At 40.1% G+C, this 19,636-nt stretch overlaps 1 pseudogene; it reads right to left on the bottom strand.

Annotated features, from left to right (window-relative positions):
- Nucleotides 1–507: 507 nt before the first annotated feature.
- Nucleotides 508–19,636, bottom strand: part of LOC122655241 — a 100,245-nt pseudogene continuing 81,116 nt past the window's right edge.

Here is a 19,636-nt window from a genome sequence, read left to right as displayed (position 1 = left end):
AGAAAACGAGAACGATAGAGAGAGAGCGAGAGACAGAGAAACAAAGAGAGAGAGAGAGAGAGAGAGAGAGAGAGAGAGAGAGAGAGAGTTGTGAAGAACCTTGGAGAAGAAAACGAGATGGCTGAAGACCAGAGAGAAAGAGAGTTGTGAAGAACCTTTCAGAGCTTTGCTCAAGCGGAATTTACATTTTCGATCAAGTTAATCTCAGAAGCATAAACCTTCTTCCAATTGGGAAGGGGTGATGCAGTACCAAAAACTTACAATTCCATTGAAGTTTCCTTGTTTAATCATACATAAAATATGGCCAAAAGAAACGTGCCAAAAAAAAAGGGAAAACGTTCTTTGTGGTGGAGTGCAAGGGCCATGCACATGCTAGCATCTCAAGGGTGGAATTTCCACCTTTCATGGGGGGTTTCATTTCCCCCCTTCCCCACAAGATTTTCCTAAAAATAAAATAAAGTACATGACAGTTTCACAATGCTACCATTGATTCCAATTAGATGGTTACTATGGTTGGTTTGGTGGCTCGCTGGTCCATTTCCATACTCTGAGTTCACCGGTTCCATCGCCGGTAAAGAAAAGGCCACCAGGATCTATTTGTATTGCCTGAACCTCCTCTCTTGAGAATATCCTCCCTTTCCCACTGAATCTAAAATACATGAAACAAAAGAGTATAAGTAGTTTACAGGCAAAAATGACTATTATAATTTAGCAATGGAAAAAGTGGGGAGGGGAGGAGAACATAAAGCAGATGCATCTTCAAACGAGGATTGTAACACTCACGATGGGAGGTCATAAAAGTGAATGGTATTATCATTACATGAACACATAAGGACGGGTTTCGCTTGTGCATCATGCACTCCACAGAGGGTGAGCACACCCTGTAATGAAAGAAAAACATGTCAATAAACATTCTCATTGAACAGCAAAATGCAAAAAATTGATTACCCATACCCATTATTCAGATATCAAACGGTTATATCAATAGATTCACAGATTGAACCCATATCAAACCATTCACAGCCCCTACGCTTAGGAACCAAACTTCAACGGAGTACAAAACTAGCGATGTTCTAAAACTATGAAAGAAAAGATATTGTGGAACCTAGTTACAATGTAACCCTTTTCAACAAAATTCAGCATGAGGAATATCTTTACATGTTTTTTTATCTAGGTACAAAAAGATGTCAAGAAGAAACCATTTACACCCAACTCCAAAATCTTGGCAATTGACAATGAGGCCAAGAAGTTCCAAAGAACCCCCCCTCCCCCCAACCATAGTTCGAGAACTCGCGAGATCTTGTCGAGATTTCGCCAAATTTCTCGGTATTTTGAAAATCCGAGACGAGATGGGGGTCGAGTCACGAAAGTACAATATCTCGCTGAGATCTTGGATCTCGATAGAGATATAGGTTTGACACAGGAAAATACCCATCTAGGTCCTTTATATGAGTGCCAAATCTCGAGATCTTGCTGGAAATTCTTGGTATACAGACACCTATCTATGCTAGGAACCAAGACAGACAAGACAGACGCTTATTTATGCCTAATATCATTTAGTTACTTAAGATATTATTCATAAATAAGCAAATACCCCCTATTTGAATCCAATAAAAATAGTTAAAAAATGAAATTCCAAAAGAAAAAAAAGTAAACCCCAATTCAAAAACAAAAACTGGATTTTCGGCGGTAGGTGCAATTTTCAACTTTCTAATGATTCTCAAATCTAAAAATTTCATAAATCTAATTATGGTAAAACATTGCTAAAAACCAAAAAACTATTTTCATTCAGAGCGATTTTGACAGCATTCGCGCACACCGATTTAAGTTTGACCGGTACATAACTCTTTCTATATAAATCAGATTTTAGCAATCTTGGACTTGTTGGAAAGCTTTGTTTTGACCAAAACTAGGTCTAAAACCCACCGAGATGAGGCTTCGAGTCGAGAATAAAAAAAATGCACCAACTCGGCGAGATCTCGACTCGACTCGATTTTTCAAGAGTCCGAGTTGGCACCAAGACCCGAGTTTTCAAACCTTGCCCCCAACAAATGTGTGTGATCCTATCAAACTATATGGTGATCCAGTGTCTAGGCTTACAGGATAACTTCTTACAAACACCGAAACATGTTTTTCCTGATGAGACCTACTGTTCAGAAAAATAAAAATAGAACCAAATCCAAGCAGATCTCAACATAAAAAAGTAGAGAAACAAAAGCAAAGATGTAAGACTAAGCTAAAAAAAAGTTCCACAAATGGCATACATGTTCTTCATTGTGTGTATACGTTACTTCCAAGTTGCCACTTTCTGCAGCAGTCCACACCTGCACAAATATAGAAGAGACCATTAATAACTCTGATGCATGCACAACCGTAAATAGCTATTCATTGAAAGGAAAGACCTGTCAATAGCTAATTAAAAAAATTATCCAGAACATAACAAACCTTTATTGTTTTGTCAAGTGAACATGATAACAGAAATTGGTCCCAACAAAGAACAGACATCACAACCGATGTGTGGTCTATCAGAGTCTGAATACAGTGTAAAGTCTCTAGGTCCCACACCTGAAAGTACAACAGTTTACACCAAAGATTAGTTTTTAACATGGCTACCCAGATATATTAAAAACAAGCGAAGCAAGATATGTAAATGGGGGAAAAAAGGCTTCGTGGCTGGTGCAATTTCCATTCAACCATTTATAAAGCCGTTGGATTGGGATATTTTGATATCTACCATTAGATTTAATGTAGGTATTAATTTAAATACTGGTGACCAATTCCCACTTCTTTGCAGTACACCACCCTCTACAACTTCGCCCCACCCCTTGTTCAGTTCAATGTCTCGTATAATCACTTGAACGGTTCAATTCTATCGAGTCTCAGTGGAAAGAGTGCCAATGCATTCCTCGGGAATTCACTCTGCAGTGGTCTACTCCTTGCTTGTCCTGGTGAGGCATCACTGCCCCCGAGTAGAGATTGTGGTGGTGGTAGTGGAAAGAAGAAGTTGTCAGGAGGAGCAATTGCAGGGATTGTGATTAGATCTGTGATTGGGTTTCTGTTGATTCTTCTACTTTTGTTTATTTTGTGCCGGAAGAATAGTAGTGGAAAGATAACATCAATAGATAGTGCTCCAGTGAGGCAAGGGCCTAAAGTAGAGATGCCGGGTGAGAAGAGAAAATGGTAGTTTGAACAGCAGTGTTGTTCCTTCTGCAGCTGCTGAGGCAACAGCTACAACGACGCCAATGGCAACAGCTTCGAAGGGGGACATGAACTGTAGTGGGAATGAGACACTTATTTTTTCTGGAAATGCTACTAGGATTTTCGATCTGGAGGATCTTTTGAGGGCATCAGCGGAAGTATTGGGGAAGGGAACATTTGGTATGACATACAAGGCCGTTTTGGAGATGCGTATGGTTGTGATTGTGAAGAGGCTCTAAGATGTTCTGCATGAAGCTCAGAGATCCCGGCCCGTGTTTTGCGATTACTTATATGGTCTGAATTTACCATACCTTATTTCTAGGGATTTATCCTCCATCCATGCCAGAAGTTTTTACGGTTTTTCCTGGCTAATGGATCTTTTCCTTTTTCTAATTATACTTTCTTTAGGACAAAGTTGTCATGGCGTGTAGGTGACCAAAGGCTTTGGAGGAGGCCTAGACGCAAGGCGACACCAACAAGGCAACCAAGGCGTTTGCTAGGCGATGCCTTGACAACTATGCTTTTGGATGAAATTAACAACGGAAACTGTAGTTGTTTCTGCTATAGCATCATTGTTATTTCCGGTATTACTATGCTCTTGATGTATGCAGTGTAATTCCATGTTATTCTTCATTCATGTGCAACCTTCACTAGATTGAGTTTGAAATAAATGATTCAAGTAAAGACCTTTAGAACTTGTCTCATCTATGTTAAATTGAAGAAACCACAAAAACTGATAGAAGAAAGGCAAGTAAGCTTATGAGAGCAGAATCAGTGTGTGGCTAACTACAATTTTCTCTGTTTTTGTATCTCTTCACTCTCACAACTACAGGAAATGGAGGAGAGTCAATCTACCAAGGTGGGTAAAGTCAGTAGTGCGAGAGGATTGGACATCAGAGGTGTTTGACCTTGAGCTCCTGAGGTACCAGAATGTCAAGGAAGAGATAGTTCAGCTCCCACCCCCAACCGTGTTGCAGGATACCATGCACCTAAGGTGACGGATGCCAATAAGGTATCACAAAAGGCAGATGTCTATAGCTTTGGCGTACTCCAATTGGAGCTGTTGACAGGGAAGCCTCCAACCCATGCCCTTGTGAACGAAGATAGAGTCAATCTAACAAGGTGGGTACAACCGGTAGTGTGAGAAGAGGACATCAGAGGTGTTTGACCTTGAGCTCCTAAGGTACCAGAATGCCGAGGAAGAGATAGTTCTGCACATACAGCTTGCTATATAGATTGTTGAGCTCAGTATCCCGACAGGTGCCCCTCCATGGTTGAGGTGACCCGGTGGATTGAAGATCTTCTATGTTTCCAGCATAGGCCAAGAAGAGGATCTGCAGCCTGATCTGGTTGAATAATTAGATGATGGATCATCCGGCGAACCAACTCAGTTGGATTGGGCAAACCACCTACCTCATTTCTGGACTGAATAAGAGGATCAATTGTTATGCCCATTTTAAGTATGTTTAATCTAGGTTTTTGGTGGTTGGTTTCATTAAATCAGGGTTTTAGAGGTGACTTTGGCGAAGGTGGAGAGAGAGTTTTGGGAGGAAGAACATGGGGTGGACAAGGTTGCAGAGGATGGTGTTTTAAACCCGTATTTAATTATTAAATTAATACCTACATTAGATCCCATGATAGTTATCAAAATATCCCAATCGAATGCTTTTAAAAATGGTTGTGTGGAAACTGCACCAGCCACACAGCCATACAGCCCTCCCAATATTTATATAAGAAAAACAAGAATAACCCACCATCAAAATAAAAATTCTCATTGATTTAGAGTCTTTTTGGCATCATTTTTAATTTTGTTTTATTAATACAATTTTACACGTGTTTGGTATAATTTATGGATCTTATTTTTTATTTACAAAATATCAAAATAATAGAAAAATCATAATAGAGTCGGAACTTTAATATCGATTTTGACCAAAAAATCCTTTTCAATCATTTTTTTGGTACTTTAATGAGTACGTGCCCACAAAATCGATGAAAAAACAAGTCCCGAGTCGCCCTTCCTGAAACTCTAGCCGCCCCTTTCCCTTCTTCTTCTATCAAGACATGTAGTCAATGACGAAGAGGAGTTCGAAACCTGAATCAGTTTTGGTTTCATCTTATCTCCCGTTGAAACCTGATCAACTACATCGATGCTTCTCGCATATGAGCTCCAAGGGAACCAGCCGCGACGAGCGGGCAAAGTAAGTGGTTCAAGCCTAACTCAACTTCGACCTGAAATTCCACCCCTTCGCTTATCCAACGAATCACCAAAGACTCGATTTGCCGAGAAAGAATTGGCTAAGACACGACTGATAGAAGGGGAGACGCCGGGGCTTGAATCTCCATTACTCTTAGGCATTGTACCGAAGAGAAAGGAAATAGAGCTTGAATGTTGATCTGCTGTTGAATCTTTACCTCGGAATATGCGTCTGGTTTGAAAACTAAGAAGAAGAAACCATGAGAGAGTCATTCCAAGAAAAGACTCTGATATTAGGGTTCAGAGCTCATCTTTAGAGCAGAAATTGAAGTTGAATTCAGTTTCTGTAGTTATTCGTTACGGGACCTTTGAGCAGTGAAGATAACTGTAAATGAAAAGATGTGAAGGGAGATTCTCAGACAAATATGGTTTGGATTGTTTAAGACTTTGAGTGGGAGATGCAAACTCAAGATAAAGGAGGGCTTTCGGATCTGGATCTTGGGGGATTATATCGCATATGGATGGGTGATCTAAACCCAAAATCCCAAATGAAATAAGGAAAATCCAAGGACATTGATACCCAAAAAGCTCGGTTCTAAGTTTATGATTTGGAAAGGAAGATGGGTAAAGGTAGCACCTCTCCACCCACCCACATCAAAAAACTATTATGCACATAGGCATGCCGAACATATATTTTATTTTACAATCTAATCTGTCTAGTAGTTACCAAACAGTTTTTATTTTATATTTTTATCAAAATGGTTTGCAGTAATGATTTTTTTTAAATAGGCCAAAAACAAAATAAACAATGATACCAAAAAGACCCTCAGTGTCCAAGATTTCAGGTTGGCCAACATGATAAGCAAGATGTCTAATGCAAATGCTAAAACATGTAATTCAGGCAAAAGAAACTATAATTTGGAATATCACTGTATAGTAGGACATTAAATAAAAACTGTAGTTTCCCTGATACTACCAGGGTGAGTTGCCATTACCTATGAGATCTAGGCATAAATTTGAAAGTTAGAGATCAGACTCCATAGTACATTAATTCCTCACAATAAAAATTCCGTAGAGACTCGGGTAAAATTCACAAAACATTTGCAATATCTGCATCATTTCGGGGTAGAAAGGTGATTGTTTCCACACTTACTCTTATTGTATGGTCCATTGAGCCAGAGTACAGCCTATCAGCTCCAACAACTAATGAAACAACAGCACGACTGTGACCCTGAAGTGATGCAGCTAGTTGAAAGCAGTTGCTAGCATGATCAAATTTCCATGCCAGTATATTACCATCCTGAAGCAAATAAATGAAAGAATTCATTTCTGTCAGAGTCGTAATATATGGATCGAGGGAAATTGTGTAATGATTTTCAGTTTCCATAGTTAGACAGCAAAGAGGGTGGGTGGGGTTGCAGGTCATTAGCACAACTGAAAAGAATTCATCTATTACCAACAACTTGAAGCTCATCAACAGAGAGGATAAAAACATAAGTTTGTTGTGCCCAAAGAATTACCTGGTTTCCAGCAAAAAGCATCTCATTTCCCACAACAAGGGAATGCACTTGTCCAAATGGTCCACTAAGACTAAGTTCAGAGGCAGTTTGGGTGTTATACGCCTGCAATATCGCCATTACAAGCCATAAATAAAGCAAGACGCAAGGTATCTTTCAACTCAAGCTACTTTAAGCTAACAGTAGTAGTTAAAAGAATATTTATCCAAATTTCTCTCCAAACTTAAAATGATAAAAAAAATAAGAGGGGGGGGGGGGAAAAATCCCTCCATGAAAACCAGTTCACCTTAACAAGGTTTGGAATTCCAAGAAAAAGCCACGGCCCTTCACTCATCATACATCCAATTTCACCACCCAAATTGATCACACCATCACACTGAACAAAACAATGACGTGCAATGTCACTTATAAGAAAGAGATAGATAGACACAGATAGATATAGATAGATTAATATAGATAGATTAGGATGGATTAGATTACGATAGGATATGATTGGATAGGATAAAATAGAGAATAGAGGGACTAATCAATAAACAAAATAAATAAATAAATAAATGATTATAATCACCTGCCCACTCTGACAGTCCCAAACTCGCATAGATTGATCTTTGCATCCAGAGTAAAGCTTATCAGAACCGGACGGAAGAGCAACACCGCTAATCCCCTGTTCAACAAGCTTCACTGGATTAGTGCAACAACCGAACAAAAAATACAATAGGAAAGAGATTCTTATACATAAATTCTTCCTTCTCTATAGACTACGATTGACAGGAGTACCTTCTGGTGTCCCTCTAGCTGTGTCAATAATGTAAAACAATCGCTAAGATGCAATTGTCTCCATAGGTATAGTTTCCCGTTAACCAATAGTGGCAGACTTTGTCTTGAGTTTTGTGAACACTAGCCGATCTGGCACCCTGATTCCGTCCCCAGGTATTGGAAGCTAGCCAACTGGAGGTTAGGATCAGGTCTCCGTGACATGGAAGGACGACTGAAGCTCCGGTCATCGGCTGGCCAGTGGGGCCGCTTTGAAGCGATTCCATTGATAGTGGGCGGTGGTGATAATTCTCTGTGAAGGAAGTTCCAGGGATTCCTGTTACTACTCCTAGCCCGCCAGAAGAAACAAACTTTCTGGGGTTTATCAGTTGCAGCCCCCAAGCGATTAAACACACGTTTATTTCCATTCTTTGCAACAGAGTTGAAATCCATAGCTATCACGACTAGAAAACAGATAAACAAAAACCCTAACTTCAAGATCAAAACAGAGAGCAACGAGGTCGAAGAAGACCCTTGTCCAGGCTAGAAAAGCAAAAACCCCTATAAAATAAATCCCTTTTCAATCAAAACTTGATATCTGCACCTTCAGTCCAATAGTAGAAAACAACAGAAGATCTCCTTTGCCTACAGTCCAAAATTAGGTAAACGAAGGGCAAGCCCTAAATCCCCTTAGAAGACGCAGAACAGAGACCGAGACCAACATTGACAAGCGGTTCCGAAACTCTAAAGAAGGACGATAAAAAAAATGCATCCTCCATGAACCATGAAGCAAGGAAGCAGAGTTTATAGATTTGATCATCACGCGAGGCAATGAGAGCTTTCTTCGATTAGATTATCCCTTAGATTGTCGAATGTTACCTCTAGAGAAAGTAAAAAATACAAAGACACGGCTTGAGAAAAAAGGTAGCAAACCTGTGTCAATCGAAAACTTCCAAAGTAATCCCCTCCGCTTAGGAACGATGAATCTCTCGTTATTTACATAACAAATCCCTCTGATAAGTCTCTTCTCTTCTCCAACATGAGCAAACAAAAGGCGATGAGAATCAATGCGTTTCAAACACGCAAAAAACCTAATGAGTTGCAGAGCCCTCTCTCTCTGCTTTCACTTGTTTTGGACTCTTCCAGTCTCCACTCTAAAAAGGTATTGAAAGTGGAAACCAAAGCCAAAAAATGTATATGTGTGTGTATTTCTTTACGATTTTACACATTATTAGTATTTTTTTTTTTGTGAAAACTCGTTATTAGTATTTAGTAGTGCCTAAATACTAATACAATGCCGTTAAACGAAATCCCATACTCAAAATTCAGGCCGTGGGATTCTTCCGATCATAACGGCCTAAGCGGATATCTTCAAAAGAGACGGCCCTGATCCTCTCCCATAGTTGGTGTAGCATACCATATTTTGATTTTATTGCATGACATATATGGTACACCATAAGTTCGGACTGTATAGTTTTATCCGAACTTAACTACTATCGTTTTACACCTGATAAGTCGTTATGGGAGGTGCTGAACTTTTTTTTTGTTTTTTTGGTAAGAATGGTGTTGCGGACTCACATGTGTCAATTTTCAACAATATGCCATGTAATAAATTGTTCAATTGAAAGGATATGCCTCGAGTTCTTATGATTGAAGGATGGATTAAAATCCTTCTTAATGAACGGCAGTGCAGTCCTAAAAGCTCGTCATATAGAAGAAGTTTCATCCAACGGTGTGAACGGGGGATGTAAAGTAGTTTTTTTTTCTTTTCTTTTCCTTTTTTTGGAGCTTGGCACCATTGGATGTCACATCTTCCACGTGTCAAGCTCTTAGGCCCACACTGCAGTGCACCGCCAGATTAGGTAGGGGTGAAAAAGAGCCTGGTTGGATAGGGTGTTTAAAACCCTAGCCCAACCCTGAGTCCTCTTACCTCAACCCAAGCCCAACCTGCCCTTAGACCGGGCTGAGATATCCAGCCCGGCTCTGATTAAACCTGATCGGGCCGGGTTGGTCCTGATTGACCCTGGTTTTTGCTAGGGCATGGTTGGCCTTGATTGACCAGTCTCGTGTGATTGGATATTGGTTTGTTGCATACTCATTAGATTTTTCTTTGGGTTAAAAAACTTAGCCCAATTTTAAATACTTTTGTTCAATAGTTAATTAGCCTTTTTTTAAGGTAAAAAATAGATATTTAGATACTAAACAAAATTGCAAAATGTAATAAATAAATTGTAAAGCATAACCTAACACAGGGCCAGGTCGGGCTGGGCTTAGCCTGAGGCCTAAACCTTGGCCCAGCCTGACCCTGACCCCGGGCCTGAAAATTTATACCCTAATCCGCCATCAGGGTTGAAAAATCCATCCCTAGACCTTGTTCAGGCTTAGGGCGGGCTCGGGCTAACAGGGCCAAACTTACACCCCTAAGATTAGGGTACTGCAGAGGATTTTTTTCCCATGATTTAACTTTCTACCAGGAAAAAAAAAACTCATGATGTGAGCTAATAAGGTTTGGGTTTCATTCCCGCACATCTTGTTATATATTCCTTTGGGAGAGAGTTCACTACATTGTTTCAGGCAGGCAAATGAGGGAACCTCCTTTGGAATCGGACAATAAGGAGAGGGGCATTTATGATATCTCACCCATTTACATGAACAGTGATATGTGAGGGGATGTGCAATTTTATTTCTAAACTAGTTTTGTGTGTAATCTTTTCCCTATTCGTTTTTTTTTTGTTTTTGGTAATATCTTTTCCCTATTCCTAATACATACTTTTATTGTACAATGCATCGACTTTAGGCCCGGTTTGGGGGGGGGGGACCCAAGACCCAACCCCAACATGCTAGAGAAGAGATACCTCTCTCTGAGGAGCCCCACACCCCTATTTACCCACTCACATATATGACCAAGTCATTATACTCATCCCTAAGCAAAGTGGGACTAAACAAAATTCCTTTCCTTATGAATTATTGAATTTTCCTAGATCTTTTAGCTCAAACCTCAACCACGAAAGAAAGGACAACATTTATAAAAGGAAATCAAAATTTTGAAACTTAAAATAATATTTTATATATATATATATATATATATATATATATATATATATATATATATAAGGAAAAAGACTGGGCATACTAGCGGTATACCATAAGCTAGCACCCTATGTGTTTATCTCTCTCTTCCTCCCTTGGGAGGGATAAGAGAGTCATTTCAAACGGGGGAGGAAGAGAGAGATAGACACATAGGGTGATAGCGTACTGGATACCACTAGCATGCCCATCCCTCACCCATATATAAAATACAATAGTGAAGGCCTTTTATAATATGGACCTACCCAAATACATGAAGGTAGGGGAGTAATTTCAAATGGGGGAAGAGAGAGATAGACACAATGGATGTTAGCTTACGGTACACAAGTGGTGTACCCAACACTACCAATGTGTGGTAAACTAGCAAGTGACACCAATAGGGGCACAAGATAGGACATTATGCATGAGGGAAGGGGAGTCATTTCAAGAGTCAAATGGGGAAGAGAAGATAGATACAATGGGTGTTAGCTTACAGTATACGAGCGGTGTGCTCAACCTCCTCCCCATAAATAAACTCCTTCCCCCTCCTCCCCCGCCCTAATTCCTTTTTTTCCCCTTCCTTTAAGATATCTATGTTATAAGATGCCCCTAATACTGCTTTTATAGAAAATAAAATGTAGTATTAGGATATGCATGATGGAGTGCTTTACTGGTTGAACACTCTAGTCATGCAAACATCATTGATAGCATGAACAACTCTTCATGCCATACTTTCCCAAATTCGGATAGACGTTATAAGGATTTCAAGGCTACCCCAGAAGAACAGAAGAAAAGAAAGAAATTAGAAGTGGTAGTAAACCTGGGAAATTTGAAGCAATGGGGATGGACCAGAGCCTACTCCAGGGTCGCACTAATTATTGGCTCTCAAAAATGGATCATTATTTGCTCCATTTCTCTACCCAGTCCATTTCCCCAAGTTCCTCTAATAGGGGGTGGAAATGATCACCCTACCCCCTGTCCAAACACACTGCCCAAGTGAGATCCACTCCCCCTATTAGACGAAGTTGGGGAAATGGACTGGGCAGGAAATGGAGCAGATAATTTTCCCTCAAGTCCTTTACCATTCAAGATTCCTCATTCTACCATTCAAGGTCACTCCCAAAAAGCTACTAATGTTTAAGATCATCAATGCTCAAGTTCTGGTGTACTTTTTTATGAAACCCTTGTTATATAGCTCTTTGTAGTTTATACTTCACAAGTTCTGCACCATTTTTTTTCTCTTGTGTTTTCCTTCAATCCCCCCCCTTCTCCATGAATATGTACTCCCCAACAAGAGTACCGTACCTTACCTCCAATCTAAACACTATTAAGAAAAGAATATCTGATGATATTATTAATAAATTTCAGTGAAATTGCAGTGTTGGCGAATTTAATGTACTATAAATTTTGTGTTCTTCTGTAGAAGATGACCTAAGATTTCATTTTTAATCAGATTTTTTTTTCTCTGATTCAGTTGCAATATACGTTTACTTTTTCTCCCCCTCTACTCTCCCCAAGGGTGGCTGTTTGACTATGTTTAGCGGATCACCGCACATAATGTAGGTTCTTGTTCTATGGTTAAGTTGTTGCAGATACATGCTCTTTGTCCATGGGGGTTGCCCAGGCAGACCAAAGGCCTTCTCTAATCTGTAAGTTTGGGGCCATTAGGTGAATATCTTTCCACATGCTTATTGGGTAAGCAGGCTGACATGATATTTTTTATGGAGAAAAAAAGAAAATATATTGTACCTCTGCTCTTAGCATATCTATTCACTATACATGTAATTGCTTGAAATGTTTATTCTACTCAGTCGTCTCCTTTTCTGCCACAACTAATTGAAGAGTTTTCTGGTTGCATCAACTGCAGACAAATTTTACTGGCATCAGAAATTATGGTAGAGATAGGCATACTCCTATGTTTCCATGTATTAGGCCCATATACTGTTCCTCAGCAGTCTTCACATTTATATATGCTGAAGTTCTTGAACTTAAACACGTACTGTTTACTTTACTGGATGAAATAACACATGGATTCTATAGTTATCAGGCTAATTAAGCTTTTGGTGTTTATAGTGATTTAATGGTGAGGTTAATGGTTATGGTTTTAGTTACTGAGATTACAGCTAGTTTTACCATCCAGTGCAAGGAGCTTAATAAAGGAAAAAGAATGATGAAAACTAAGTCACAAGACTAAATCTAATGCAATTCAGTAAAAACATGGAGATCGAACGGACATTCCTTTGGTGTTAGTTCTCTAAAAGTGGCCGGCAAATAACATAACTGATGCTGCGTCATTGCTAAATTAGCTAGTCACAATACTATTTGATTAGGAAAGACCTTAATTATTAGCTACAATCCTCAAAATCATAACTTGTTATTGTTTGCAAAAAGTGTCCTCAATGACTGCTATAAGTATCTAAGATTTGCAGTCTAGGTTGTTCTATTAGTCTTATTAATTGTATCAGTATGTTTACATGATTTCCTCACTTGAGTATTAATATTTGACCTTCCACTATCATTTTTTGGATCAATGCAGGTGTCAACTTATCGATCCTATCTCGAGTCATATCATCTAGGCTTGCTCGTGCTGGGACCTACAATGGTGGTCCATTTTGAAATGCCTGCAACTACTCGAGCTAAAGTAGAAGCTGGGATGACCTTAGCTCGAGTAGTTGCAGACAACATGATAATGCTCCATTTGAAATGGAGAGAATCGGTCAGATAGCCTATCATCCAGGTTGATCTGGATGGATTGCACCGATCTAAACAGGCTATGGAGAATTACTAGGAATCATGATCGGGTGATGCCAATTCCAATTCAAGTCGGGAGATTCATTAGATCTGATTTTGATTCCTCAATTAATCCATTGTTCCCAATCTTCATATCTTTAATGTGGCCTAGAGTTAATAAGTCAAGTTAGATCTGTTGGACAAGTGTGTGTCCATCAAACCCAGTTCGGTCCTGTTCAACCCGGTTCACTTTTGTATTGGACATTTATACATTTTAGTTTGATATTATCACATGCGATATAAACTTTTTGAGCATTATGTATCCCTAAGTTTTACTTAAAATGGTAGTCAAGACTAGGGTTTGGGCTGGACACCCTTATCATATGGTCATCGCATTGGGTATGCCTAGACATGTGATGTCAGGGTACGAATGCGAGTGCTCACATGTTTGATGTGTGCATATTGGCAAAGAATCTACTTTGTCGATTTCCTCATGTATTACTGCCAGGTGTAGGAAGGGATAGACATGTGTCACCGATACCCTGTGCCTGAGGGAACCCTGTCACTGCAAAGTGTGATCGCATTCCTTGGTTCATCAATAACTGAGACTCAATCGAGTCAAAGCAGGTGTTTTGGGAATGCGTGAACACTTTGTGAGTGAAGGAGTAATCCAACATGATCACCACCGCCCGATTGGAGAACACCAAGATTGAGACTGTCTGTGTATGGTTTGATCAGAATCTGGATCCAGTGCTGTTTTGGAAATGATTTTGCAAAAATCTATTTTACATAAAATAATAGCTTATTTATAATTATTTGAACAAAGTGTTTTATCTAGTTTTGTGGGATCTGATCAGATGCACAAACGCTCGTATATGGACATGTATTATGGATTGGGGTTTGACAGTATATGTGTACATGCCCTAGATTCCATAATGATGGTGTTGATTAGTGGGGGGGGGTTGTATATGATAAATTGTTATCATATAGGGAATTATTTGGAATTTGATATTTTAGTTAGTTCTTATTTAATTAATGGATATGGTGCTAATTGTAATTATCCATAAATATTAAATAAAGTAACTAATTAATACTTTTCCTATTAGATTCTGCTTATTCCCCTTTTAGAAGCACTTTGAGTTTAAACAGAACTGCCAAATTGAGAGAGAGAGAGAGAGACAGACTCTCACTGGGATTAAAGTAATCCATGCAGGGATTAATTAAAACCCTAGCTCTATATAAAGACCAGAAAACACAGGAGGGGGGCAGTGCTCCACGTTTTAGCCTTGCCCCCTCTCTCCTGCGTTTTGGTCACTCTCTCTCCCTCTTGTGATCTCTCTTCTTCTTCTTCTATTTTCTCTCTACTGCAATTGAGAGTTAGGGTTTTAGAAACCCAGATCTGTGCTGAAGAATTTGAGAGCATCTAGGATTGACTTGAAGAACCTTGGTAGCACCATTGGAGGTTCAGATCTGTTTACTTGGAGTGATCACTGGAGTAAGAACCATTATCTATTGGAGGAGAAACACTTGAGGCTCACCAGGTTAGCAATTCTTGTTTAATTCCTTCAGTTATTAATTATTAATATTTATGGGATGCGAAAGAAACTCGAATCGATTTATTTCCGCTGCGCATTCGAGTATGGGATGGATCCCTCTTAGCATGTGATGACTAGAGATGTGTTTTCTTTATCCCTAATGAGTTCTATAATTTGCGTAGGACAATGAGGGAAGGAGATACCCTAACAGGGATGCACCAGGGTTCCCATGGGCAACCATGAAAAACCCTAAAAATTAAATGGGACACCATGGGATAACCCAGGACGTGCAATACCCTAATTGGTTTTCCTAGGGAACCATGGTTTGATCCCTGGACCGTAGTTATGCCTACAGTGTGGTATCAGAGCCACCTTTTCCACCCATGAATATTGAATAATTAATGGTTAATATGATTATCATAAGTGGGATGCAAGTCGACACATGGGAGGTTAAAATTATGGTTGTTGTAACAAGCTTCCCATGTGCACATGGGTAGTTACAAGGTTGTTAGTGTAACAACTTACCCATGTGATGATGGATTTAGTTGTTATTTATTTATTCCAATTATTGAAGCATGTGTCCAAATAGGGTGTGATTATTAATTTTTATTTAAAATTTTAATCATGATTTATATGTGGGGGGGGGGGGGGAGCGCACGCTGCCAAGCCCTCTATGCACGCCCTCCCCCTTTTGCCTGCCTATGTGCGCAGCCCACACATGGGTTGCTGCCTGTGGGCAGCAAGCTTGCGGGCTGCGGCCTGCAGGCTGCTGTCCGTGGGCTGCTGCCTGCGGGCTGCAGCTATGGGCCGCTGCCCGTGGGCCTTGGGCTTGCGGGCTGCGCAGGGAGTGCCTGCAGCCTGCGCATGTGGGCTGCATGCACCCCCCATTGAATCCCCTCTTGTTTTAATTTAAAAAAAAGGAATTTTTTTCAAAACAGAATTTTTTTAATTTTATTTTGTTTTGCTTTTGGAGGATGATGATGGGTGAAGGGATTCCTCCCTTTACCCACTTGTAATTAAAATGCAATTTTAATTTTATGGGCTTGGATACATGTTATCACATGTGATGTGGTAGTTCAATAATTGAAGGAATCCATGTTATTTTATTGGTTTACTTGCTTTAATGCCCATGCATGAAATTATATTATGATGTGATTATGGGAATGACATTCTAATAAATGGATGGATTGTTTATGTATGTGATACATGGGGTTATGGGTGAATGTGATGCTTCTCTCTCTTTCTCTCTCTCCCCCTATCTTTTTTATAAACAAATGTACTCCATCCCATGGGCAGCCCAAATGGTGGGTTGGTTTCTCCATGCGGGGTTTATTTATTATTATGGAAAGAAAAGTGTATAGATTTTTCCTAGGTTTCCATTGTAATTTTAGAGGAGTTAGAACTCCCATGGCATGTTGATGGTGATCTACATGTAGCGCTCAAAGCTTATGGAGATGCAAGTCACCTACTTTGAAGACGTGATCAAGAAGAGGAGATGATCGAGGCGTGGCATCCATGACATGATAAATGCACCCAAAGTTATTAGTTTTATTTTTATTGGGAGGTTTCTTTAATTGCTTCTGATAAAAATGCTGCCATCCCATAATCACTTTTAATTAATGTTGATTAATTATGTTGTTTAAATCTATCCATGATATGTGAGAGTTAATTAATCCCTCTTTGATCATAATACATGTATGATATGGACTAGTCGTAATCGGTAGACATGTCCATGGCCTCCTATTGAAGATAAATGTAGAAAGTGTGTGACATGACCCCGCATAAGCTGACAGGACATTGCTGGGCCCTCTGTCACACATTTATCTATATTTGCCTCTATCTAGATACGTTAGGGTATGGATAGTGAGAGGGCACTATGACAGTGGGCCATCTTTCATGATTCCATGATTCTAACTAATGTAATAGGTGAGTACATAACTTGGGTGTATGTCAGCCGACAGGATCTGAACATGACACCCAGGTGACCAAAAATATTAGAAGCCCATGAGGCGGACAGTTTAGTCCACACTACTATGGTGTGTATAATGACTCCCGACAGGGTAAGTTATGCATGCAAGGGTTGTAGGGATCCAATTCATCTTTTGGGTTATGAGGGAAACCCAAATCATGAAAGACCATTGATGTATGTGTGCTCAAATTTAATTTCAATGGTTGTTAATTAGATTGTGGTTTTTACTTGTACATGTGTAGATAATTATACGATGGTTGCCGTTAATTCCAACCTTTTGACACTCATTAGTGCATACAAATTTAATGGTACAAACTATGTCGATTGGTACTGGAGCATTAAATTGCTCCTGATTGCTGAAGGACTATATACAGTTCTTGATGAACAAGTTCCTCCTCAACCCGACCCAAATGATTTTGAGACAAATGAAGAGATGCAGGAGTTCCTCATGAGGGATTCCAAGGCGTCACTTTATATCCTAGGATCGTTGGAAAAGTTAGTTCTGGACTCGGTCAAGGATATACGCACTGCAGGGGGTAAGATGGATAAGCTTGCTGAATTGTTCAACAGGTAGTTGACACACGCCCATTCTGATGTGGTGAGTCAAATCCACAACACCAAGATGTCCCAGGGGACTCCAGTGATGGATCATGTAATGAAAATGATCAATCTGTTTGAAAAACTGGAATCCATGGGGACTGATTTCAGCCTGCAATACAAGACCGATGTGATCTTAACGTCACCCACCCCTGCCTATGCAACCTTTAAGATGTCCTACAAGATGTCTGTCAAAGAGATGGAGCTCACCGAGCTTGCTAACGTACTGGTAGAGGCTGAAGCATCCTTGAAAAAGGATAAGGCTGAGGTCAATGCAACTGAGGCAAAGCCTTCTTCAAATGGGAAGAAGAAGAAAAAGGGAAGTAAGGGTAAGACCCTGAAACCCAAGGGTGGGAAGTCTGGCAATAAAGTCAAAGGCAAGTGCTTCTATTGCAAGAAGGAGGGTCACTGGAAAAGGAACTGTCGTGCTTACCTGGCTACTGTGAAGACAAGTAACCGGATGAAACAGAGGCTGCTAAAGAAGGTACATGTGATGTTCACGTTCTTTATGAGTCTAATTTGACTTTTGAACCGACCAATTGTTGGTTGGTGGATAGTGGTTCTACTATTCACATTTGTAATGATTTGCAGGGGTTCAAGGAGACAAGGAACCTGGAAAGAAATGAGGTGCGTCTTTGGATGGGCACTGGAGCTGAGACCATGGAGATAACCGTGGGAACTTTTATTTTGAATTTTAATTCTTCTTGTTTAGTTTTAAAGGATTGCTATTATATACCCTCTTTCAAGAGGAAGATTATTTCAGTTTCAAAACTTGTTTTGGACGGGTATAGTTTTTCCTTTAATACTAAGTTAATTATTCATTTTAATAATTCCTCTGTGGCATCCGGATATATGCAAAGTGGTTTGTATTTTCTAAATTGCCCTATTAGAATGAATGTTGTTTCAAATGTTGATTTGAAACGAAAAACAGCTCCAGTGAACTCAACATACCTGTGGCATCTAAGATTAGGTCACATTAATGTGGATCGAATCAGTAGATTGGTGAGGGATGGGCCTTTAGAGAGTCTGAGGGTGGAACCATTTCCCACATGTGAGTCATGCCTTCAGGGTGTAGACACTGATTTTTGTCACTCCCTAATTGGCGATGATGACAACAGGACATGGACGATGGTCGATGCACTCTCCCTCTTTCTAGACCCAAGATACCTGATCCATAAGACCAAGAACCATGCTGAGCACAAAATGACCCATTTTAGGCCCAAAAATAAGAAAAAGTGGCACTGCGCCCCCACGGCGCCGTAGACTCCTTCCCATGGCACCTTAGACTCCTTCCCACGGCGCTGTAGACCCCTTCCCACGGCACCATGGGGATGTGTACCGGATTGCCATGGCGCCATGAGAGGGTGTGACATCAGCGTGCTGACGTCATACACGGTGCTGTGGAAATGTCCCCCACGGCACCGTGGACCCACGGCATCGTGGAGGACTTATCTGGCCAGGAGAGAGAGGGGATCCCTCCCTATAAATAAGAGGGTCCCCCTCCCTCATTTTCTAAGGAATTTTGGGCAGAGAGACCCTTCCTAAGTGATTTCCACCCTCTTTGTCTCATTTTTTTACCCTCTTTTCTCTCCTTTCTCTTATGAGAGTGTGAGTGAGTGAAATTTTCTTGGTCGTGGATAGATCCTTCGATTATCCCTTCGAGCATAGAGCACTCTTGTTCCTAGGCATTGTTATCCCGTCAGTGCACGGATAACCATCAAAACCCCTTTATTTCAGACATTATTTTATCTATTTTCTCCCCTCCAAATCATTCGAAAGAGCCGTTACTCTGCCCAGAATGAATCGACGTCAGTCCATTCGTCTATCTCCCCTGAGCCAGGGGAATACAACCATACAGGTATAATTACTGCATTCTTGTTGATTCAATGTAGTCCTTTCGTATTTCATCGTTTTAGTCCATATTTCTCATATATGTAATGTAGTTTATTATGTTTTAGTTCAATTTATAGCATCTGAATGTAGTCCATAATATCTCCCATCCCCGTAATAAAAGAGAGAGAATATTCGTCTTTATGTAGCATCTAATCCAAAGAGACCGGCTTCGGTCGGGCGAGGT

Source organism: Telopea speciosissima, chromosome 1 (assembly GCF_018873765.1).
Source record: "Telopea speciosissima isolate NSW1024214 ecotype Mountain lineage chromosome 1, Tspe_v1, whole genome shotgun sequence".
Lineage (NCBI taxonomy): Eukaryota > Viridiplantae > Streptophyta > Magnoliopsida > Proteales > Proteaceae > Telopea > Telopea speciosissima.
The sequence above is the reverse complement of the archived record's forward strand: the minus strand, read 5'-3'. Positions and strand labels throughout refer to the sequence as shown.